The sequence below is a fragment of the Elephas maximus genome, chromosome 8 (genome assembly GCF_024166365.1).
Source record: "Elephas maximus indicus isolate mEleMax1 chromosome 8, mEleMax1 primary haplotype, whole genome shotgun sequence".
Lineage (NCBI taxonomy): Eukaryota > Metazoa > Chordata > Mammalia > Proboscidea > Elephantidae > Elephas > Elephas maximus.
In genome coordinates this window covers 104,176,475-104,201,835 of record NC_064826.1, presented here as the reverse complement: position 1 = coordinate 104,201,835, position 25,361 = coordinate 104,176,475, and positions in this window count along the sequence as shown.

The following is a 25,361-nucleotide window of genomic DNA, read 5'->3' as shown; positions in this document are numbered from 1 at the left end:
GAGGCTTATTAGCATTTTGTGAATGGAAAATTTGTTGGGCCAATGAGGACCCTCCTGACTGTCATTATTGAAACCAGTACCAATGATTGTTAAGAAAGACAAATCAAAATGTAGGGTCACAGTTTCTAGCCATATGTGAAAAGGTGAAACTTTCAATGGTTTTGCCCATTTATAATGTTAATGTATACTGATGATTCTGTAATGTTCCTTGGGCTCGGGCAGGCATGGCTCTAGCAGCATGCTTGTCCTTTTCCCCATTCTTGCCTATTTTGTAGTATTTCCTTGGACTCGGGCAGATGTGGCTGTGGCTTGTCTGTTTTCCCTTTTTTGTGTGTTCTGTAATTTCCTTAGATTTGGGCAGACATGGCTCTGGAAGCATGTTTGTCTGATTTCCCACCTTTGCCTGTTCGAACATATGCCAAATAAAACTTTCTTTTTGCTTTCCTAAACTTCATGATGTTTTTCCCCGACAACACTGGCTCACTAATTAATTGATAAATTAAATAAAATCTTTGACACATTTTCATTTTAAATTTGTATGAGTCGTTTTACCCTTTTGGAAAGCATACATTAACTTTATGCTCTGTATGTCTGTGTAAAAAAAAATGTCTGTGTATGTGTGCATAAAAGTATGCTGTTGTTGGTAGGTGCTATTAAGTTGATCTTAACTTATAGCAACCCCATATGACAGAATAGAACTGTCCCATAGGGTTTTCTTGTTTGTAATCTTTAAGGAAGGAACCCTGGTTATGCAATGGCTAAGAGGTCTGATGGTGTTTGAAAGATGTGGGAGTCAGCTTTCCTAAAGATTTACAGCCTTGGAAACCCTGTTGATACCCAAAGCAGCAAGGAACTGCTTAGCCATTATCAAACAAAGCCTTAAGTGATAGCACTGGGTGTGGCTCAGTTGGAGCTGCGAAGACCAGTGGAACCTGCCCCTCCTGTCCATTGTCCACAAAGCTTTGGGTGTGGCTCAAGCCCGTCAAAATCAGTTTACTAGCCCACATGCCAAAGAAAAAAATGCCATTTTTCTTACTGTGCCTGTGTGCCACGATAACCTATGTAGTCCATAACGTTTGTATGTACTTCCTTGTGAGACATAGTATAAAATGTTCTGCCTTCCTTTGTTCAGGGAGCTTGATTTGAGGTATATACCTCCTTGCTCCTTGCCTGTGTGCTTGCAATAAACTCTCCCCTCCTTACCTCGGTGTGTCTTTATTGATGGGATGCCACACTGAGCAAAGCCTGCTTTAGGTATCACTGTGAGGCAGTTCTACTCTGTCCTACAGGGTCACTATGAGTCAGCTGGAAGGCAATGAGGGTTTTTTTTTTTTTTTTTTAAGTGATGAAAGGATCCTTTCAGCTGTTGCGTAGAGAATAGATGGGGCATGGGGAGGGGGGAGAGTGGTAGAGAAGATATAAACAAAGAGGCCAGTTAGGAGATTCTTTCAGAAACCTAGGCAAAAGAAGAGGGGTGCTTGGAGCAAGTGGTAGTAGTCAAAGTTGTGAAGGGAGTTCAGATTCTGGATAAGTATTAAAAATAAACCAATTAGCCAGGCATTCCATTTCTTCCTCCTATTCCTGACTCTCCTTCCTCTATTGCTTTGGATGAATAAAGAGCAATTGTTGTACCTTAGATGGCAACTTGCAAGATTTTAAGACCCCAGGCACTATACAATGAACTAAGAGGTAGAAGAGAAGCACTAAACATAATATTAGGCCAATTAACTGGGATACCTCATTTAATCATGACTCTAAACCTCCAAACCAAGAAACTAAATCCCATGAAGTATTTGGTTGTACATAAATAGCCTCTGCCACTGCTCTTTTTTAGTTGTTGCAAATATATCTACCACACTGACTTGTTTGCCATGAGACCAGAAGAACTGAATGGTGCCCTATTATCATTACTGAATATTTTCATCAAGGATTCTATAGAAGAATCCTGATCAAAAGAGAGAAAATGCAGAGTAGAATTTCAAATTATCTTGGAATCCAGACTACATGGAGCTGTAGAAGCTGATAACCCCCCAAAACTATTGCTGTGAAATAATCTTTAAACCTTAAACCAAAAGTATTCCCTGAAGTCTTCTTAAAATCAAAATGATAGTTTAGCTTAGCTAGTAAAGAATGTCTGCCTTTAGCATTGTGAGCTTTTAAGATCTATCTATGTGGAATCAAACTGACAACAGCAACTCAAAAGATTAGATAGAAAACTTAGCGAGCAATGAGTTTATGTTAATGGAGGAGGAACAGTTCAGAAAAGGAGGATGAGAATGGCTGCACAACTTGAAGTATGTAATAAATGTTATTGAATCGTGCATGTAGAAATTGTTGAATTGCTGTGTGTTTTGCTGTGAATATTCTCAAAAGCAACACAAAAATGTAAGTAAATTATTTCTAAAGTCGATAAGAAAAAACAAACAAAAACAAAAACCAAACCTGTGCCGTTGATTCCAACTCATGGCATCCGCATGTATTACAGAGCAGAGCTGCTCCATAGGGTTTTCTTGGCTGTAATCTTTACAGAGGGGCCCTTGTGGTGCAACAGTTAAGTGCTTGGCTGCTAACTGAAATGTGGTGGTTTGAACTCACCCAGCAACTCCAAGGAAGAAAGATCTGGCAATCTGTTCCTATAAAGATGGCAGCCTAGAAAACCCCATGGGGCAATTCTGCTCTATCACATGGGGCCACTATGAGTACAATATTGACTCAATGGCACCTAACAACAAAGACAATCTTTATGGAAACAGATCTTCAGGCCTTTCTTCTACAACGCCATTACGTGAGTTCAAACCACCAACCTTATGGTTAATACTTGAGCACAAGCCATTTGTGCCTCCCACGAACCATACTAAAAATAGAGCTAGCAAAATGTATGGATGTATTGGATGTGGGCTCTGAAGAAAAGGAAGAACTCAGAGATGGTGTCATGAGTTCTGGCCTGAAAACCTGGAAGGATGGAGGAGTTGCAACTGAATGAAATTAACTTTAACTAAATTTTATATTTTTATTTCAACTTTTTGTTGTTGTTCAGGACTGGCTAATATGGGAAAGAGAAGAAGATATCAAAGACTCGATTGGGGTATTATTACTCCTTTTTTTCAGAGTCTAGCAGTAGTTTTTGAGACTGCAATTTGGGAGAAACATGCTGGAAGACATTCTTATTTGGCAGAGATAAACTAGCCTATTCAAGATGACGGAAGCAAGGCAGTGATGTCACCTATCTATGTCCCAGAGCTCTGGGAGCACAACTAGTCAGAGTCACAAGTTTTTGCCATATTGTTCTTCCTTTCAGTTATTCCCCCAAATTCCAGGGATACCTCTTATAGGTTGGAGTCCAGTCATCACCGTCACTCTGGGAAATTGAAGCAAGAGCCTCTGCTCAAACTTGGGAAAAAGCAATGCATAAAACAATAGCAACATCTGGAAGGAGGTGGCAAGAGGTGAACTGCTGCACCCTTTTCAAGAGAAAACTAGAGTCTCTATTGAAGCAAGATGTCTCCCTCAGATAAAAATGACAAGAGGATGGAATGACAGATCCTTCTTGGGCAGGAGGGACGCTGGTAAAGCCTGGATTCCCCATGGTCAATCAGAATGGAAGCTGGAGCTTTTGTAGCTTGGGCACTGAGTTCTCACAGACTGGTGCAGTGGGAAGGGCATCTTACCTATTTCACAACTGATGAGAAATAATGGTACATAACCTAAAATAAAGCTGTTTGAACTAAAAATCAGCATTTCTAAAAGTTAGGAGGAACAATACAAATAATAAAATACATGGTGAGCTTTGGAGTTTTGTGCCTATGTTGGTAGACCACCCAGCGTGCAGCCTGGGGGCAGACACACGTGGGATTGAGCAACAGAGAGCATAACATCCATCTCAGGATGCCCTATCTTGGGACATCAAGATACACTGGGGATCTTTTGCCTCCTCCTCCTACTTCCTTGGTGTTGTGTTACTCATTCAGGCTTGTATCTGGAGATTTTATAAGTTTTTGCTCACAACTCAGTGAATCTCTAACAGTGTTCTGTCCTGAGGATTGAATGTCTCTGACTTATTATGTTAAGCTTCCTTCTAAGTCAGTTTTCTCGCTTTTGCTTTCCTCTACAGATGTCAGTATGTCGTTTCCTCTTAGTTCAAAATGGAACAGCTGACCACACCATCAAGTCTATATCATCTAACAAAGAAATTTCTAATTTCCAGTCTCACATCTAGGCTTTAGTTTATCTCCTAAATTGGAAGGCGATGCTTGTTGATGCTCAATGATCCTAGGTTTTTATCTGTTATTTCAGATGGATTACTTGTCTTGGTGTATCAGTTTCCCTTGGTGGCTTAAAACAATGTAAATTTATTCTCTCATGCTCTGGAGGCCAGAAGTCCACAGTGAAGGTCTGGGAAGGCTGCACTCACTCTGACGACTCCAGGGGAGAATCATTCCTTCCCTCTTCCTGCTTCTAGTGACATGAGGCATTCCTTGGCTTGTGGCTGCATCAATCCAATCCCTGCCTCTGTGGTCACATTGCTTCCTCCTCTGTGTCTGGGTCTTCTGTTCTGTCTGTCTCAAATCTCCCTCTGCCTTTCTCCTATAAAATACTTGTCATTGGATTTAGGGTCTACCTGAATAATCCAGCATGATCTCATCCGGAGACCCTTAACGTAATTATATCTGCAAAGATTCTTTTTTAAAATAAGTTCACATTCACAAGTTCCAGGGTTAAGATGTGAACATATCTTTCAGGAGGCCTCAATTTAACCCACGTGGTCCTGATTTAACCCATGTGGTTGTGGGGAGGGGGAAACCCTGGTGGCATAGTGGTTAAGTGCTACGGCTACTCAGCAAAAGGTTAGCAGTTCGAATCTATCAGGTGCTCCTTGGAAACTCTATGGGGCAGTTGCACTCTGTCCAGTAGGGTCCCTATGAGTTGGAATTGACTTGACGGCAATGAGTTTGGTTTTGGTTTTGGTCGTGAGAGGAGTTTTCTCTAACCAAAAGACTCTGTTACCATAGTGGCTTATAAAAAATATTGTCCCAGTGAATTTCAGAAAGAAATAAACTTCACTGAGTTCCAGGGTGGGCAGTTGTGGTATGAATTGGATCTCTGGTAAGCAGCCGTATTTAAATCACCCTTAGCCAACTACTGGTGCCCTGGTAGCCTAGTGGTTAAGAGCTCAGGTTGCTAACCAAAAAGTTGACAGTTCAAATCCAGCAGCTGCTGCTTAGTAACTCTCTGGGGCAGTTCTACTCTTTTGTTGTCAAATACAAATATCCCTTCTTTATTATAAAATTACAAAACAGGAGCATGTAGTGTACTAAATAGTTTACTTAATAATTATACTGTGATGGTTAAGTTTGTGTGTCAGCTTGGCTAGGCCCTGATTCTCAGTGGTTTGGCAGATGCTATGTAATCATTCCCCATTTTGGGATCTGGTGTGAGCAGCCAATTCATTGAACGGCGAGTTTGCATAGGGATGTGGCCTGCACCTGATATATATGGATGTTCTGGCAAAACTTGCTCTCTCTCAATCCTACATCTGACTCTTTGTCCTTTGACCTTTGGCTTTTGGAACATGAGCCAGCAGCCTTCCACCCGACCTGCCGATTTTGGGTTCATTACAACCACTTAAATCAGAAACCTCCAGCCTGATGCCTAACCACAGATTTGGAACTTGCCAGCCTCCACAACTGTGTACACAATTTCCTAGAAATCTCTCTCTCTCTGTATATATTAATATATATACTTCACTGGTTTTGCTGACCTAGAGAACCCAGTCTAAGATATTTGGTACCAAGTGTGGCTCTACAGGGACAAAATGATGAGGATGAGTTTTCTGAATTGATTCTTAAGTCTGGCTAGTCTTAAAGGAACTGAAGACTCTGCCTCCAGTAGTGAAGAAGAAAAAAAAAAATGGTGTGAGGTGGCAAAAACCAAAAAAATCAAACACGTTGCCGTTGAGTCAATTCTGACTCATAGGAACCTTATGGGATAAAGTAGAATTGTCGCACAGGGTTTCCAGGGTGTGGCTGCTGTATTTGAACTGCTAGCCTTTTGGTTAGCAGTTGAGCTCTTAACCACTGTACCACCCAGGCTCCAAGGTGGCAATAGAAATACATAAAATATCACCACCATTGGATAAAATATTTGTGAGAGACAAGGCTCTGGGTGATGCCATATTTGATATTCTATAATTTTGTCAGAATGACAAGTACAGAGAAGCTGGTTGGTCCCGTTTTCACTACACAAAGTAGTGGAAGAAAGGAATGAATTCAAAACTCCAGAGACACAGCTCAAGTGTAGCATACAAGGCCTGAAAGGTACCACTTGTGCCTTGAAAGAAAACCTGATTTCTTTTTAATTTTTATTGTGTTTTAGGTGAAAGTTTACAGCACAAATTAGTTTCTCATTCAAAAATTTATACACAAATTGTTTTGTGACATTGGTTGCAATCCCTGAAATTTGTCAGCACTCTCCCCCTCCCTTTCCACCCTGGAATCTCCGCGTCCATTCTTCCAGGTTTCCTGTCCTTTCCTGCCTTCAGGTCTTCGCTTTTGGTCAGGTGTTGCCCGTTTGCTCTCATATACTTAGTTGAACAAAGAAACATCTTCCTTACGTGTGTTACTGTTTGTTTTATTGGCCTGCCTAATCTTTGACTGAAAGGCGTACTTCAGGAGTGGCTTGCTTTAGTTCTGAGTTAGCAGGGTGTCCAGGGGCCATAGTCTTGGGTGTTCCTCTAGTCTGTGTCAGACCAGTAAGTCTGGTCTTTTTTTGTGAATTTGAATTTTGTTCTACGTTTTTCTCCCACTCTGTCCAGAACCATCTATTGTGACCCCGTCAGTAGCTGTAGCTGAGCACTATCTAGTTCTTCTGAGCTTAGGCTGGTGGAGGCTGTTGTTGAATGGACTTGACAAGCAGAAGAATTCTAGGTCAGTTGAATGGCAGTCTAACTTGATTCATCAGACTAGAGAGCCATGTCCCATCGGTCAATTCCCAGACTTGAATGAAATGGAAACTGTGCCCCCTTGAGGAAGAACCCCACTACAATACCAAAAATTTATGCCGTTAACCTTTCCCCCACACTCTCCAAAGAGATCTATGGGATCTTATGAGACTGACTGTTCATTGGGAAAAAGGAAATAATCATACTTTTAGGGGATTATGGGATGCTGGCTCTGAATGATGCAAAATCCAGGAGACCCAAAACATCAGTGTGACCCACCAGTCAGAGTAAGGACATATAGAGGTCAGGTTATTAATGGAGTGGGAAATTATTACAGTGGGTTCAGTGTGTCCCTGTACCTGTCATATGGTTATTTCTCCAGCTCTAGAATGTATAACTGGAATAGACACACTCATAAGTGGTAGAACCCCTACTCTGGATCCCTGACATGTGGAGTTAGGCTATTATAGGAGGAAAAGCCAAGTGGGAGCCATTAGAACTGCCCCTACCTAGGAAAATAGTAAATCAAGGGTAATAGTACATTCCTGGAGGGATTGCAAAGATTACTGCCACCATCAGTGACTTGAAGAATGCAGGGATGGTGATTCCCACCACATCCCCATTCATTTTCCCTGTTTGGCCTGTGCAAAAAACAGGTGGATTTTGGGGAATGACAGTGGATTATCATAAACTTAACCAGATGGTGACTTCAATTGTAGCTGCTTTTCCAAATGTGATTTCATTGCTTGAGCAGATTAACACATTTCCTGATACTTGGTATGCAGCTGTTGATCTGGCCAATGTCTTTTTTTTTTTTTTTTTTTGTTCATTCTAGATTTGAATGATCACCAGAAGTAGTTTGCCTTAAACTGGCAAGGTCAGCAATACACCTTAACTGTCCTACCTCAAAGGTATATCAACCCTCCAGCACTATGTCATAATTTAGTCTCCAGGAAACTTGGTTGTCTTCCCCTTTCACAAGATGTCACAGTGGTCCATTACATTGATGACATTATGCTGATTGAAACTAGCGAAGAAGAAGTGTCAAGACCTTAATTATACGAATGGAGTAAAGCTTTTGGGACCTTCATTTGTTGATGTGACATGACTCAAATTGAGAAGAAACAACTGCAAACACCCATTAATAATTGGAAAGTGGAATATATGAAGTATGAACCTAGGAAAATTGCAAGTTGTCAAAAATGTAGTGGGATGCTTGAAGATGGATATCATAAGCATTAATGAGCTGAAATGGACTGGTATTGACCATTTTGAATTGGACAATCATATGGCCTGTTATGCTGTAAATAACAAGTTGAAAAGGACAGGCATCACATTCATTGTTAAAAAGAACATTTCCAAGATCTATCCTATAGTACAACATTGTCAGTGATAGGATAATATTCATATTCCTACATGGAATACCAGTTAATAGGCCTATTTTTCAAAATTATGCACTAACCACCAATGCCAAAGATAAATAAATTGAAGGTTTTTACCAACTTCTGCAGTCTGAAATTGATCAAACATGCAATCAAGATGCATTGATAATTATTGGTGTTTGGAATGTGAAAGTTGGAAACAAAGAAGATGGATCATTAGTTGGAAAATATGGCCTTGATGATAGAAATGACGCCAGAAATTGCACAGTAGAATTTTGCAAGACCAATGACCTATTCATTGGAAATACCTTTTTCAACAACATATATGGCGACTGTACAAGTGGACCTCACCAGATGGAATACACAGGAATCAAACTGACTACCTCTCTGGAAAGAGACAATGGAGAAGCTCAATATCATCAGTGAGAACAAGGCCAGCGGCCAACTGTGGAATAGACCATCAACTTCTCATATGCAAGCTCAAGTTGAATCTGAAGAACTTTAAAATAGCCCGTGATAGCCAAAGTACAACCCTAAATATATCCCACCTGAATTTAAAGACCACCTCAAGAATAGATTTGATGCATTTAACACTAATGACTGAAGATCAGACAAGTTGTGGAATGACATCAAGGGCAGTATACACTGAACACAGCAAAAGATCATTAAAAAGATAGGAGAGAAAGAAAAGATCAAAACAGAAGTCAGAACAGACTCTGAATCTTGTTCTTAACTAGCTAAAGCAAATGGAAGAAACAATGAAGTAAAAAAGCTGAACGGAAGATTTCAAGGGGCAGCTTGAGAAGACAAAGTAAATTATTATAATGAAATGTGCAAAGACCTGGAGTTAGAAAACCAAAAAGGGAAGAACACCTGGCACTTCTCAAGCTAAAGAACTGAAGAAAACATTCAAGCCTTGAGTTGCAATATTGAAGGATTCTACGGACAAAACGTTAAGCGATGCTGGAAGCATCAAAAGAAGGTGAAAAGAATAGGCAGAGTCACTGTACTAAAAAGCATTGGCTGATATTCAACCATTTAAGAAGGTAGCGTATGATCTAGACCCGATGATATTTTTAAGGAAGAAGTCCTAGCTGCACTGAAGGCGTTGTTGAAAACCCAGGCTCCAGGAATTGGGAAAATACCAATTGAGATGTTTCAACAAACAGATGGAACGCTGGAAGCGCTTGTTCATCTATGCCAAAAAATTTGGAAACCAGCTACCTGGCCAACTGACTGGAAGACATAAATATTTGTGCCTATTCCAAAGAAAGGTGATCCAACAGAATGTGCAAATTATCAAACAGTATAAAAAAAAATTTTTTTTTTATCATTAATATCACTCACAAGCAAAATTTTGCTGAAGATAATTTAAAAATGGTTGCAGCAGTGAGGGATGAAATACCCAATAAGCAAGGTAAGCATGTTCTTAAAAAAAAAAAAAAGATGTTCTTAGGGCATCAAAAAACAGGGGCACCAGTTGTTCTAAGCAGAGACCCATAGATGTCAAGCAGTTAGGACACAAGGAGAAGTAAGCACCACTGTTCAAGGGAACTGGCAGGGCACTAAGCGAAATTGGTATCAGCTCTAATTTGTGAGAATGTGCTGGCTGGAAATAATGTTCATGCAAGGTCATGAAGGCAACCAAGAACAAGGTTGTTTAAGCTATTAGGCCCTTACCACTTTAACACTTTCCTTGATATCTGCCTCCTATAGTCTCCTCCTGTGTAATTGAAACTCCATATTTTGGCTCTTCTCATGGAAGTATACTATTTCTTTTTAACAAACAAGAGGTGGTAGTTGGCTGTTGAGTCTTAGACTTGCTACATTCACTCAATACGCAACCAGATGCAACCTGAGTGGTTACTGGGCAAGTGCGGAATATAAATAGATTGCAAGTCTCTGATCCGTTTTGAGAGAATCATCTTATACATCCAAGTCTGCTGATCCAGCAACTCCAGCCAGGAGGGTCAGCAATGCTCTTTACCATGATACAGGCACAAGGGTATGCTCTTGTGCATGTCCCATTAAACAACCAATGGGAACTCGAGTCCCATATGATGTGTAAAAGTGAGGGAACTCCTATTAGTCGAACACTGCAATGAGTTCAATCAGGTTACGTTTTAACTGTATAGCATTTACATACTGAGTTATGCCCTAAGTTTTAAACAATAATGTTTATAACATTAAATTTAAAATACGTTTAGCATACACACAGATGCAATCTTGTATACGTTTAATATAATACTAACACCGGCAATAATTGAATATAATATTAACTTTGCAAATGTCCAAAAAAACTAGAGATTTTTATTAATATTTATCTAACATGAAAAGTTTTAATTTGTATCAAGTGAGTTTCATTTTTTTTTTGGTCTCTTTTGTGGGACACAGTACATGATATTACTTTATATATGCTAATAAATGAGGCACTAGGCACTTTAAGAGGATGCGAAATTTAGCATTTATTTACCATGCAAAATATGTTTCTGTTGTGCAACAATAAGTGTGCTTCTAAATTCATCTTCTGAGAAAGCAACAAAGGGTGTTTGTCAGAATTTACATTTATATTTTATCAGAATATTTATCTATCTCCATGTAAGGAAACTAAACAATTCATCAGAGAAATAAATGAATATTTCAATATCATAATTAAATAAATGTACTTAATTTTTTATTTCCCTTCAGACCGACTTTCTTTTTAGAAATCCGTAGATATTGTTATGACTCACAAAACAAACTTGCTTGTCGAGAAGCAGTGCTATTGTTACATCGATTATGTATGTATCTCCAAATATGGGAGTTGAACAATGTCCCAAAGAAATAAAAGGTATATTTTATAAATTTTGTGTATGATAACATTATATTTTCCTTTTCATTCCAGACAAATGGAATATAATCCTGCATTCAGTTCTCTCGAATGAAAGAAATCATTTCTGACTGCCTTGTAAGTACTATTTCTTTTGACTATCTCAGACCTGAAGAGCAAAATTGCATGTTCCAAACCAATTTTCTTTCTTTTTTTTTTTTAACTTACTAATTTTCAAATACTGGGCAGCATTTCGTTCTGTGGTACATAGGGTTGTTATGAGTCAGAACTGATTCTATGGCACCTAACAACAACAAAAACAATTTTCAAATATAATTTTTTGCATTAACATCCAAAGTTGAATGTAAATTTTATTTTATAAATTTGATTTATTTTCAATCATTCAAGCTTACTTGCTATGGTAGACCCTAATTTAAAAAGTAACATAATTTCATATCCACGTAAAAGGAAACAGCAACAACTGAGGGTTTAGGATACACATTGGGAAATGCACTTGGGAAATGCACGCTGTAGCAAAGAGTGCAATGCTGGAATCGTACACTCAGGTTCTAGATGCCTTAGGAATTGCTAAAGATCAGACACAAAAAGGAGATACCAAGAGAGGAGCTGAAAGCATTGCCAACAAAATGTAAACACCAGTGTGTGTATTCATGTGGGTTGTGTGGAATGACATACTGCGGCATTTTCATCAGATGAGTCAAGCTCTTCAAGATTCAGAAGTAAATTTAGAGACACGCACAGATCTCTACCAGTTATTAACAGGGTATTTACACACTTTAAGAGAAGATTTTGAAAATTTTGAAAACACAACAAAACAAATACTGTCAAATACTGATTATCAAGCAGTTCAACTTCACAGAAGCGTAAGAAAGAAACAAGTAAATGATGGAAGTGCTCCAGAGGTATATTGAGTGCCAGAGATCAGTTTCCCGTAATTACATACCACATCATCATTGATACACTCGGGTCTTGTATGAAAAGAAGGGAGAAAGTGTATGAAGTCCTTTCAAATAGATTTTCCTTCCTAAACAATGTGGTTATAACTGATGAAGAATGCATGAAGGCATCCAAGAAATTAGTGCAGGCTTATCCCAATGACTTAAATACAAATCTTCACAGCTTGTACAACAATTTCACTCTTATATGAGAACTAAGTTTACAGATTCAGGAAAGGCAAATTTTACTCATGTAGGCATGTATGATTCCATAATAGAAGATCAAATACAACTGTATTTCCCAAAGTTGATTGCTTTACGCATATTCCTAACTTTAATGGTCACAAAATGAATCTGTTTGTCCCTAAAGAGATTCAAGAGCCCTCAGTGTACAACAACATTTGAAGAAAGAGTCCCTTCAGCATTCTTATTATGCATGGAAGTAGATATTGTTCAGCAGCTTAACTGTGATGATATCATTAAAGAATTTTAAGAGCAAAGGTAGAAAGAATTTTTTAAAAATTAGATATGTTTGAGATGAAGGAGCTACCTAAAAATAAAATATAACAATTTGTTGTAATATTTATTTTCGGATCATTAACTTTTTTAATGACATCTTTTCCTTTGTTCATTTATGATTTTAGCATTTATTACAAAACAAGCATCAAAACTGAAGTATGAGCCTTTTAAAGCAAAATTGGTGAAAGTTAATTTTTTGTTGAGAGAGATGAGAATTTTACATTGATTGTTGAAACAACTAAGTTCACTAGCTCATTTTCTTTGTTGTAGACTATGTGAGATATTCTTTTTTGTAGAAAATGTGGTATATAGCAAAAATATTAGTACCCCAAATGCACTAAAAATTTTATAATCCTGTTCATCTCATTCCTCTAAAATGGTATACACCAATTGCTAATATTATAGTTCCATTTAAGAAGAAGTTACATCATGGATAGCTAAGACACACACACACAAACACACACACATATATATTGCATTTCCTGTTTGAATGTGTTAGTAACCAGAAGGAGGGCACCACAGATAATCACTGTTTAAAGCCCTTGCACCCCTTAATCCAGCCCTGCCAGCAGTACATCGACAGGGAACTTTCAGAAATTCAAGCCAGATTCAGAAGAGGACATGAAACGAGGGATATCATTGCTGATGTCAGATGGACCTTGGCTAAAAGCAGAGAATACCAGAAAGATGTTTACCTGTGTTTTACTGACTATGCAAAAGCATTCAACTGTGTGGATCATTACAAATTATAGATAACATTGTGAAGAATGGGAGTTCCAGTACACTTACAGGTGCTCCTGCAGAATATGTACGTAGACCAAGAGACAGTTGCTTGAACAGAACCAGGGAACTCTGTGTGTTTTAAAATCAGGGAAGGTATGTGCTGGGGTTGTATCTTTTCACCACACTTACTCAATCTGTATGCTGAGCAAATAGTCTGAGAAGCCAGACTATATGAAGAAGAACATGGCATCGGGATTGGAAGAAGACTCTTTAACAACCTGCGATATGCAGTTGACACAATCTTTCTTACTGAAAGCAAAGAGGAAGTGAATCACTCAGGAATGGTGATAAAAACTTCAGCCTTCAGTATGGATTACACCTCAACATAAAGAAGAAAAACATCCTTACAACTGTACCAATAAGCAACATCACGATAAAACAAAGAAAAGATTGACGTTGTCAAGCATTTCATTTTACTTAATCCACAATCAAGGGAAACAGCAGTCAATAAATCAAACGATGTATTATTACATTGGGCAAATCTGCTGCAAAAGGCCTCTTGGAAGTGTTGAAAAGCAAAGATGTCACTTTGAGGACTAAGGTGTGCCTGACCCAAGCTTTGGTATTTTCAGCCACCTCATATGCATGTAAAAGCTGGACAATGAATAAAGAAGACCAAAGAAGAATTGATGCCTTTGAATTATGCTGTTGATGAAAAATATTGAATACACCATGGACTGCCAGAACAAATCTGTCTTGGAAGAAGTACAGCCAGAATGCTCCTTAGGAGTGAGGATGGCGAAACTTCATCGTATATACTTTGGAAATGTTATCAGGAGGGACCAGTCCCTGGAGAAAGACATCATACTTGGTAAAGTAGAGGGTCAGCAAAAAAAAAGGAAAACCCTCAACAAGATGAACTGACACGGTGGCGGCAGCAGCGAGCTCAAACAGCCGTGATTGTGAGGCTGGCCTTTCACTAGGCAGTGTTTTGATCTTTTATACATGGGGTTGCTATGAGTTGGAACTGACTGGATGGCACCTAACAACATCAACAGCAACAAAGGTATACATTTATGTATACGCTTCACTGGTTTTGGTCTTCTTCAAAACCCAGCCTAAGACATATACCAATTCCCAGTTAGATTTGTATAGTTACCTTTTCATATTTTTTGATTTTTAAGAATAGGTAACACTTGAAATTTCAATATTGTACAACTGGTTGTCAAATTTACCAGGTGTTCAAAGCAATGATGAAACTCTACTGAAGGTAAATATTTTCTAGTTTGACATTTTCAGTACGTTAAAGAAAGGTTGTAGCTGGGCATATGCAAAGGCATGGTGGTCACAAACTGCAATTGATTCAGAGCAAAAAAGTCCAAGGGATAGAAGCCACAACTCAAATTCAGGAGCAATAAATGACTTTATTAGTTAAGATAGAGTTACTATTAGTGAATATAACAATGTGAGCCTGCCATTTTGAACAAGCTTTATTAATTACGTGAATTAGTAAAGTCAGCCCTCAAATCCACATCTACAATTTTCATTGGCCTGATAGGTTAAGGTCCCAGTAGCAGAAAATATGTTCATGTGTATGTCGGTGCGTTAACATCCTCATCATTTAGACATGTGTAGTGCACCCCTCCCTCTGTAAGAAATAACTTGTGCGTAGCCAAAATTTGAAGCACATGCTGTTGCCAGAATAAGATAGGGTACCAAGGAAGAATTTGCTAATGTGATTAGCAAAGATCTAGGGTTTTCTAAGCAATTCTATTATATGTAGACATTCTGGTAGAAGAATATGAAAATTGATGGATGTTTTTGATTTAGAAGTATAATACTCTAATTATAGTGCAGAAGCAAGTTATAAATCTATTGAAAATTAGAAATTGTGGAATATATATAGCATTTTGAGACATCTCAATCACACTTAAACATAGCGGATTAGAAATGTTCTACAAGGGACTAGTAAACTATCTCAAGAATCAAGGAGATTTGGAGTGCTCCTCTCCCCATCCCACATGTGTTAATTCCGGCCAATATTATCATTGACATGTTCTGTAAATTTTACTGATTTGGGAGGCCTTGGTTGCAATTGAAAATGTTTTTATTTAATCCAGGTTTGGTAACTGAATCCTTGTAGTCTTGCCTGAAATTTGCCGTGTAAATACGAAAGAAAGATACCTGTAAGTATTCATTTTATTTTGAATTTAGACAACAAGCTTCCAAAAGAATTATAATAAACATAGGAAATTGGTGGGGGTAGCAGGTTTCCTTGAGGAACTAGGCATATAAAAATGATTCATAAACCATTTCTTGAAGGAACAAGTTGAAAACTGAGTGAAGGGTAGAACTGAAGGTGTTTAAATGCACTGGTTCTTGTATTTTCCTGTAAAGTTGACATAACTCAAATAATTTCCACTGACAGTTATGTCCCTCCAAGACAAGCAAAGAAATAGACGCTATGCTGCTTACCTGGCTTAATACATTCGTGTAACTGGTTGTTACAGAGGATGAGAGAGACAGGTTGATTGGTAAATGAGCCTTCTACATTTTTTTCCACTTGATTTGAAGGAATGACAAGAAGGCCTCATCCTGGATATCATCTCAAGAATCAGGCAGATGGCTGCCATAGGATATGATCATTTATAGAGTTTTTTGTTACAGGTAGCAGAAGCTGAATACTTTTACAGGAACCATTGATGTATACAGTGGAAACTTTTTGGGGAGGCAGTGGAGTCCTGGACCTGAAAACCATCCCAGTTCCACCTCCCATGCGAGTCCCTGAAGCAGAATTTTAGCACTCTGTGAAACATTGTTTGAGTTTGAAAAATAAGTCATCTAAGATGAAGATCAGGAGAAATGCTGCCTTAGATCCTGAAAATGAATTCTTATCCTGTTTTCTTTTGTTCTCTTGTCACACTGTCTTTCTGTTTCTTTTCTCTATCTCTCTTCTTCTTTTTTTATTTTTGACCTTTTCATTTTGAGGGTTTGGTGCATCATTTCCCCCAAATAATGACTCTATTAGTAAGGTTAGCTCAGTCTCACCCCCGAGAAAATTAGTTTTGTGTTTTCGTTGTGTACCCACCCACATTCATGTCATCAGAGATCTTGCCCCATAGCCCATTATCACCTCTTCAACCTCATTTTTTTCCTTTGTCAAAGCAATTTCCTGTTGCCTTGACTATGAAGACTTCCTAGTCCATTTACATAAGTTAGTCTTTCCTCTCTGTCATACTTATGGATTTTGACAATACTTGGGTCCTTATCAATATAATTGTGCTCATCATTGTACTGATGTTTAAACCCTCACTGGAAGCTGAGCCCTGGATTGTAACAGTGATATCTCTCATTATTGTGGCAGTCTTTTCAGATGGTTAAAAAAAAAAACAACAAAAACCTTGCTAATTGTAGAGAATCTCAGTATCATTTTCCTGCTGTGTAGTCTCATCTTCCTCATCATATATGGGCATATCCTTGAAATTAATGCTGCCCTACTGATTCTTCTCCCTAATTTTATAACCTGAGTTTGGTTGTGCTGCTCAGTAAATACAGAGAATAGGGAAATCAGTTGCCTCAAAGATCTTAGCCTGGAAAGTAGGGCTCTTTGTCAGATCTTCCTTGGGTGGCATAGTCTCTGCCTGTACAACCTTCTCTTCCCAATGAGTGCTGCCAGGTAGGAGAAAAGCAGAACACAGATGCTGCTCTGTACCTTGACTCACACGCTTCTGGCTGAATGACAGGCCATTTTGTCTACATACATTTAAGTCTAAAAGGGCAAACACCAAAACATATCCAAGGGAAATCCTCCAAACTTCTTGAATTTGTGACCAGTGCCCTCTTGAAACAATAAAGGAGAAATTGTTCATTAAGTGCCTGGTATGCTCGTAGGAACTGGCTCTGACTCCACGGAATGGAAATGGATGTAGGGAAAAAGCCACAGTCCTCTCTGCCAAGGAACAGACATGACTGACCTTTCCAGTGGGCAGATGTACCAGTTTCCAGCATCTCCACCCAACTGCCAGCCCCAGTTACAGAAAGTACACCATTAGGGCTTAATTCTTTTGAGTCTGAAAGGCATTTCAACCTTGAAACACTCTGTACAAACCCCTCCCCCAATTAAATGTAGATATCCTTGGGGTTGGCCAGTTCAGTGAGAACAAAGACCAATAAGAAAAGGAATTTAGGCCTCCTAAATTATAAATTCTGGACGGGTGAGAATTTTTCCTTTTTTTTTTTTTCCTTATGGTTCAGAGTTTATCCAGTTAAGTATAGATTTTGAAATATAATTTCCTATAAGGCAGGGCATTAATGTATTTCTTTTGCCTATACAGTTTTTTATACAGTGGCCATAATAGGAATGTTTCTGAGATACTATGTAAGTAATTCTTTGGACACTACAGAAGAAAGCTTTATGCAAATCACTGAAATACCTTCTAATAATTATTCATGTGTGGAGCACATTGAAAGACATTTAAAATTACCGAAGTTCTTCATATTCGAAAAATGATTTTGGAGATTTTATTTCATGTAGTAAATTTAATACCAAATTGAAAATAAAATGTGTAATATTCTATTGATAAGGACCCGAGTATTGTCAAAATCCATAAACTTATTAGAACTCTATCCCAGATAGAGCAGAAACAGAAGGAGATGAAGACAAATGTTTAGTTGAATCAATGATACGATGGTGAAAGCCTAGCTTTGCAAAAATGTAGCAGTACATATTGCTTATTCTTTGTTCTTGGTTTATTTTGGGTACTTGAAGCATATTACATTCCTGCTAAGTGTTCCAATAAACATTTCACACAACCAATATTTGAAATGTGAGGCTCAATGCTAGAAATTGACTGAGGAATTCTGGATATGGAAAATGAAGGGGCACCAATACGCTGCCTGCTCTCTCATTCCCCTGCTCTCAGTAAATGCTTTGTGCTTTTGTCCATGAGGGGCCACTTCTGGTGACCTACTTATACATTTGGGATGTGTTAGGGAATGAATGCCAACTGCCAGGCAAACCAAGCTAGGAGATGTGCAAACCCAGAGGCCTCTGTGGTAGCGCTGGGCAGACGATGCCTGCCTTATAGAGAAGTGTGCTTGCCAGAATAAGAGGTTGTTGGTGATTATTCTCTGACTATCAGACATGGTCCTCCTTGAATGTATCTACAGTTCAGAGAAAATGTGACTACAACAGGAACCCTGAATCCACTCAGGAAATGTGGCAGTAATATGTGAGACATATTCCTGGTCTTGAGCCAGCATCAGAGGCACAGTAACACCAGGGACTTAAAGGTTGAAAATGTGGTTTCAATAAGAATGTTCTCAAGGAAATGTGTGCATTGGAGATAATTTAGATCTAAGTGGAGACTTGCACAGACCTATATAAAGCCCTAGGATGAATATCTGTGATCTGTATAACCTAAAAGCAATGGACAGAGGAAAAGGCTCATATTCTTTCCTCGACCATCTACTTCATTTCTCCATATTATGTGCTGCCGGATATTGTGGTTTCTCTGGGAAATCTTATTTTTGCTGAGGGTCTGCTAGGACAAATTATAATACAGATATCAAAAAACTGGAATCATGAATTTTTTAACTACTAGGAAGCTTTAGAGACCATAAATTACTTTACCAAAACACGCTCACTCACTCCACTTCACTTATATAATACAAATCAATAAATAATCTCCTCTCTTGGAGAGAATAAGAAAGATCAGCCTAAATCTTCCTGAGGACAGGTAGATATTTTTTCATTTAAAATATATGTCAAGTAGAAACCATTTTCAGTGTGCCTAGCTCTCACAGTTCTAAAAACACAAAAGCAAAACAAACAAACAAAACACTCCAGATGGTTTTTGGGTGGAGTCTCCGGGTGGCACAAATGATTAAACTCTTAGGTACTAACCAAAAGGTTGGCTGTTCAAATCCATCCAGAGATACCTCAGAAGAAGGCCTGGCAATCTACTTTCAAAAGGTCACCACCATTGAAAACCCTGTGGAGCACAGTTCTACTCTGAAACGTGAGTCACCGTAAGTTGGAATCAACTTGACGGCAACTAACAACAACAAGAACATACAGCAAAATAGGGAAGGAATAACAATCCCAGTGAGGTACATGCACATTCTCTATGAACTTTCTTGCCCTTTTTTTGTGAATTTAGGTTTGGCACCTGTGATTAGAAAGCTCAATGTTTTTCTGAGGAAAGGGGAAGGTAAGGGGCTCTAGTGGTAGCTAGAAAATTGACTACAGAGCATTTTAGGCGTGTTGAATTTCAGAAAGTTCATAGAGTAAGATTAGTTCCTCTCCAAGTGTCCAAAGGTTTGTGAACACAAAGCTCATCTGAACTCTAAACCTATGGAGTTTGCCAAGTTGGCTGGAATAACCGACAGGATTGGGCTTTTTTCCCAAGCCTTCCATCACTTCCACTTTGATCCCTGCCAGAATCAAACAAGAAAAACCCTTTCTTGTCATGCTTTGGACACCCCCAGTTTTAGTCCCTGCATCCAAATACTTCACCATATCAACTGAAGGTTGATAATATACATGGGCAGAGGTTCAAAGGGTGGCTAAGAGCCTGAAGACGGGTCACTTGACCTGACATAAATAATGCCCTCCTAGAATGAATGAAAAAGGGACTGATTATGGGTCCAGCCCTGCTAGCAGCGCTTTTCCTGTTGCCTGGCTGTCTCTGGTAGCACAGTTCCGGGGTCGTGGTCAGTTTAACTGGCATGCTCTAAGGCTACAGAAACTGACAGATGCAGCACTGGAGGTGCTCGATTGTCTATGCCAAGAAATTTGGAAGACAGCTACCTAACCATCCGACGGGAAGAGGTCCATATTTGTGCCCGCTGCAAAGAAAGGTGATCCAACAGATGTGCAAATTATTGAACAATATCATTTATATCATACTCAAGGAAAATTTTGCTGAAGATAATTCAAAAGCCATTGCAGCAGTAAATTGACAGGGTACTTCTAGGAATTTAAGCCGGATTCTGAAGAGGACTTGGAACAAGGGATATCACTGCTGATGTCAGATGAATCTTGGCTGAAAATATCAGAAAGATGTTTGCCTGTACTTTATTGACTATACAAAGATATTCGACTATATGAATCATAACGAAATATGGATAACATTGCAAATAACGGGAATTCTAGACGACTTAATTGTGCTCATGTGGAACCCGTACACAGACCAAGAGGCATTCATTTGAATAGAACAAGGGGACACTGCACTGTTTAAAATCAGGGAAGGTGTGTGTCAGGTTGGATCCTTTCACCATGCTTGTTCAATCTGTATGCTGAGCAAATAATTGGAGAAAGTGGGCTATATGAAGAAGAACGTGATATCGGGATTGGATGAAGACTCATTAACAGCCTGTGATATGCAGATGACACAACCTTTCTTCCTGAAAGGAAGAAGCCTTGAAGCAATTACTGTTGAAGATCAAAGACTATAGCTTCCAGTATGGATTATACTTCAACATAAAGAAAACAAAAATCCTCACAATTAGGCCAATAAGCAACATCATGAAAAAATGGAGAAAAGATTGAAGTTGTCAAAGATTTAATTTTACTTGGATCCACAATCAATGTCCGTGGAAGCAGCAGCCAAGAAATCAAAGGACATATTGCACTGGGCAAATCTGCTGCAAAATACCTGTTTAAAATGTTAAAAAAGCAAAGATGTCACTTTGAGGACTAACACACACCTGACTCATGTCATGTTATTTTCAATCTTCTCACATACATGTGAAAGCTGGACAATGAATAAGGAAGACTGAAGAAAAATTGATGCCTTTGAATTATGGTGTTGGGCAAAGGAGTTTGAATATACCATGGACTGTCAGAAAAATGAACAAATCTGTCTTGGAAGACATACAGCCAGAATGTTCCTTAGAAGCAAGGATGGAGAGACTTTGTTTCATGTACTTTGGACATACTATCAGGATGGACAAGTCCCTGGAGAAGAATATCATGCTTGGTAAGGTAGAGGGTCAGTGAAAGAGCACAAGACCCTCAACTAGATGGACTGACACAGTGGCTGCAACTATGGGCTCAAGTGTGGCAACGATTGTGAGAATGGTGCAGGACCGGGCAGTGTTTTGTCCTGTTGTACATAGGATTGCTCTGAGTCAGAACCGAGTCAAGGGCACCTAACAACATAACAACAGCAAGGCGACAGAAGATAATGTCTGCAATTTTAAAATTTCTTCTAGGCTAACCCTGCAGAGTACATTCTGCTCTCACGCACATGGAGTTGCTGTGAGTCAGAATCAACTCAATGGCAACTGATTTGGATTTTTTGGTTTTAAGGCTATGGAAAATGGTGTCTATAATTTAAAAAGTCCTTCTATGGTAAAAGAAAAAGGTAAGACAAGAAACAGCATCCTGCAATTCGTTAGGGTACAATATATATAGTGAGTTAGGCATGCTCACCAGTGATTCAGTGGTAGAATTCTCACTTTGCATGTGGGAGATTCAATTTCGATTCCTGGTCAATGCGCCAATGCATGCTGTGGGCAGCCACCACCTGTCTGCCAGTAGGAGCTTGCATGTTGCTATGATGCCAAATGGTTTTCAGCAGAGTTTCCAGACTAAGACAGACTAGGAAGGAAGGCCTGGCGACCTACTTCTGAAAATCAGCCAATGAAAACCCTTTGGATCACAGTGGTCCAATCTGCAACTAATCATGGGGATGGCATAGGACCAAGCAGCATTTTTTCATGAGTTGGGGTTCAGCTTGAAGGCAATTAACAACAACAGCAATAGGCATGGCCACAGGAAATGCTAAAATTTCATTCATTAATTTAACTTTTAATCTAATTTATCCCCACAGGATTTCTAATGTGCACTGCTATATTATTTCATTTCCATTTAATCTTGACATCAGTTTATCTAATCTAGTAGTTAGTTCATACTTTGGGGCTCTATATTTGTGAATTATATGAGGTATATATTGTCACCAGCTACCTCCATCATAAGACTGTTGGATTTAGCTTTAACATTAATTTAATTACATTAAAATTAATGGATCCATCCCTTTTCATGGCTGAATAATATTCTGTTGTATGCACATTCCTCATTTTGTTTCACCAGAAACTGTAATACACTTTACAACATGGATGAACCTTGAAAACACTATGTTGAGTGAAATAAGCCAGTCACAAGAGGACAAATACTAAATGATTCCACCTAAATGAAATATCTAGAACAGGCAAATTTATAGAGGCAGAAAGTAGATTTGAGGTTACCAGGGACTGTGGGTCAGGGCAAATGGGATGTTATTGCTTAAGAGTACTGACTTTCTGTTTGGTGTGATGAGAAATTTGGGAAATAGTTGGTGGTGATAGTTGTACAACATTGCCAATATAATTAATGACACTGAGTTATACGGTTAAAATGGCAAATTTTATGTTACATGTATTTTACTAAAATAAAATTAAAAAAAATGAATGGATCTCAGTCTTAATGTATTCAGAATCAAGATGGATCAATACTCACCACCTTGAGATACATTATGCAGTATTTTGTCCAAAGGTTCGTTTTCCAGTGTTTTGTTCATCTGCAAGTTGTAACCAATAAACTCAAAAAATCAATTTAGTAAATGACAACCAGGAATTCAAAAAATGATGTAGAATAAACCAAACTAGAATAAAAAATATTAGAGTCCATTCTATAAACCATGAGTAGCTATTGTACTTATGTAAATTTCGTTTTGGTCATAAGGGTATATACATATATACCGGTCATGACATAGAATGGATTTCTTCCAATGGATCACAGTCAGGTGGTTTGAGAGTCATTGATTTAGATATTCAAGTGGTAATGTGAGGCATCTAGCTACTCTTGGTTTAAGTTTTAATGTCTGTCTATTCTAACCATGGGGATCCCTGAGTGACTCAAACAATTAACGTGCATGTCTGCTAATCGAAAGGTTGGAGGTCTGAGTCCACTCAGAGATGCCTAGAAAAAATACTTGGTGATCAACTTCTGGAAAATCAGCCTTCGAAAACCCTGTGGAGCACATTTCTACTCTGACACACATATTAGACTTAATGGCAACTCTTTTTCTTTTTTTTTTATTCTCACCCTAGCAATCAGAGTAGGACCTTTTCAAACCTAAGCCAGATCATGTCATTCATTGACTCAGAACTCTCCTATGGCCTCCACATCTAACTTAGAGTTGCCTCTCTGTCCCTGTGCCTCTCCACTCTTCCCCTACTCACTGGTTCCAAGCACAGTCCTCTCCTTGTGGTTCTCAGACAACTCAATGTGGGCCTGCCTCTGGCCTGAGTCCAGGGATGGATTACCCAATAAGCAAGGTATGCTTGGGCTTCCTTGTGCTTACTTACTAATCTGTAGCATACATTTTCAACTGTTTTCACCACATCAAAGATGTGGTGAAATCCATGTGAAATTGTGCACTACAGGTTAGTAAGTAAACACAAGTAAGCCTGTGTGTATCGTGCCTACTGTTTAATCCGTCCTTGGGTATGACATAGGCTCGTCTCTGCTTGGCGTTGTCTTTTCCCAGGTATGGCTTGTCCCATTACAACTCTCCAATTTTGCTCAAATATCTCCCTCTCAGTGAGGTCTCCCCTGATCATCCCATTTGAAATTGCAACTGCTACTCCTATCTTGCCCTATTCATCCCCCTTCCTTTGCTTTGTTTTTCTATGACACTTCCACGTTCTGCATGATTTACTTAGTTGTGACATTTATGCTCTGTCACTCCTGACCAAGAAGTCATCTCCATGAAAATAGAAATTTCTGTGTCTTCAGTTCATGCATACATATCTCTGACATTTAAACTATGAAGATTACCTAGAAGGTGCTCAGTAACTACTTGTGGAACTGAATGCATCTACAGAAGAGCTTCAAGTCCTTGGACTGCAGCACTATTCTTTGCCTCTGTGGAAATTAGAGGTGTTAGAGACCTTCAAGACTTGTTAATTCCCATCAGCTACAGAGCTCATTCCACTCTGTCATAAAGTGAGAGTCACTGAGTGCTTGCTGCTTGGCTTATCTTAGGCCAAGGGAATAACTAGGTGAGAGGCGCATATCTTAGCCAATAAACCCAAACTTACCTATCCCTACAGCATCCTTGGTGACCTAGTCCCCATTGTCTTTCCTAGTCTTATTACTCGTTACTTTTGTCTCTTCCCAGAGCTCCATCTGCTACCCAGAGCCTGTTTTCTGACCTAGAACTTTAGTTCTCTGATTACATTGCTATTTCGTTTTTCCATACTTTTAAACATGCTGTTTCCACTCTGTCTGGTGTTGTTTTCATGACCTTTATCCATCTGGAGAACTCTTATTTATTCATCTAGAATCAAAAGTCTCACTGTGACTGTGTAACATTTCCTGACCCCTCTGTACCAGTCCCCAGCCAACCAGGAATTCTTGGTGCTTGGGAGACCGCCTGGTTGAGCAGAGACGGGACAAGGTTAGATGAATCAAACTTGTGCCATTTACTAGCAAAAATCTACAGAGTTAGCTTTTTGGATCAGTTTTCTCATCATCTAAGTGAGGGAAACACTCACTATCTCATACGGTTGTTTTAAACTTAATAAGATGACATTGCCATTCATGAGAGAGTTATGCATGTATCTCTGTCAATACTCATTCCCGTTTTGGGCCATTACTTGCTTATTTGTCTCCCACAGTAGACTGAAGTTCCAGGATGCCAGAGCCATGCTCTATACATTTTTGTATCAGTAGCAAGCACAGTGCCAGACACGTAAGAGCCACTCAACCAACAAAATGTAATCACAATGATATTAATAATTACAAATCTGTCAGCTTGGCATACCTTGGTGGCTTGCTTGTTGCTATAATGCTAAAAGCCGTGCTACCAGTATTTCAAATGCAAGCTAGATCACCCATGACAGACAAATTTCAGCAGAGCTTTCAGGCTAAAACAGACTAGGTGGAAAGGCCTGGCAATCTACAGTGAAAATCCCATGGATCACAACAGAATATTGCCTGACATAGTGCTTGAAGATGAGCCCTGTAGGTTAGAAGGCACTCAAAA